This window comes from Echinops telfairi, unplaced genomic scaffold (assembly GCF_000313985.2).
Source record: "Echinops telfairi isolate 266 unplaced genomic scaffold, ASM31398v2 ScPeMD7_3533;HRSCAF=4204_1, whole genome shotgun sequence".
In the NCBI taxonomy this organism is placed as follows: Eukaryota; Metazoa; Chordata; class Mammalia; order Afrosoricida; family Tenrecidae; genus Echinops; species Echinops telfairi.
In genome coordinates this window covers 31,136,157-31,137,352 of record NW_022107432.1, presented here as the reverse complement: position 1 = coordinate 31,137,352, position 1,196 = coordinate 31,136,157, and positions in this window count along the sequence as shown.

Genomic DNA, 1,196 nt, shown 5'->3' with positions numbered 1-1,196 from the left:
GCCTTGGCAATCCAAGAGGGCACTTCTACCCTGTCCGAGAGGGTCTCTGAGGCAGAATTGACTAGACGGAAGAGTTTCTCCGTTTATGTCACACCCACCTATCATGTTCTCTAAGAAGCCTGTGAGTGACTGAGTAAGGGGCTGGAGCGTCCACATCATTCTCATCCCCCACGACATGGGACACAGGCTGGAAACTGGTTTCCCAGGAAGGGGGCAGCGTCTCTGTTTTCCAAACTATGGGGCTCCACTCTGTCTTCCCCCATTCTACCTCCCAACCTCCCGGTGACACAGTGGTCACGCACGCACACGCACTGTCTCTTTCGGTCACTCACGCTTCCAATCAAGACCTCCCTTTCTCAAGAGATGTCATGACATACGAAGCAACCTACCCCAGGCAGGAAACTCCTAATCGAGTCCCAGCCAAGTCTCCTTGCACAATTCCCACGAAGGATCAGAGGGGCCACCAGAATTGGTGGGATTCCCTGGGATGGATCAATTCTTGATATCACGCCCTAACTGAGCCCTGGCAACGGGCAGGGGCTTTGGTGTTAGTTCTAACTAAGCCTGGTCCTTCTAGGGGCAGTGGCACATCAGCACTCCGGGATACCCTGTGCCGTGAGATGGACAGACTGTGAGGACCCCACATCCCTGGGGACTATGGCCTAGCACAATGCTCCCACGAGGGTTTATACAGCCAATAGCCTTCCAAAGCAGAACCCTGGTCTCCATATACCTCCGCGGCCCTTGGCCCCCAAACACCTCTCTGCCCTGACCCTGACTCCGAGCTGTCAGCCCTTGGAGTGGAATCCTGCCGTCCCAAAGGGCTCATTTCAGAGTGGAAAGCAGAGAGCCGTAGGATGCCTAGGGCCAGGCAGTGTGTCCTTCCGTCGTTCGTAAGGATGAGTTGGGGCTGACTCTATGGCCTGTCACCACAACACCCACTTAAAATGAGCTAGATCCGGATCGGTTTCCTCCTGAACATTTAGGAGATAACAAAAGATTTATGGGGCTTGGTGTGGGGGCACTGACCCAGGGTTAAAAGGTTAGGGAAGGGCCCAGCAGAGATGGTGAGGCGCAGGGTGGGGCTCATGAACCTGACTTCTCTTGCTTCACAAGTTGCTGGTGGCCAACCCACCTATGAATAAACAAAGGGGCACCTAGATCATATGAGCAAATCAAAATAATTAAGTAACTCA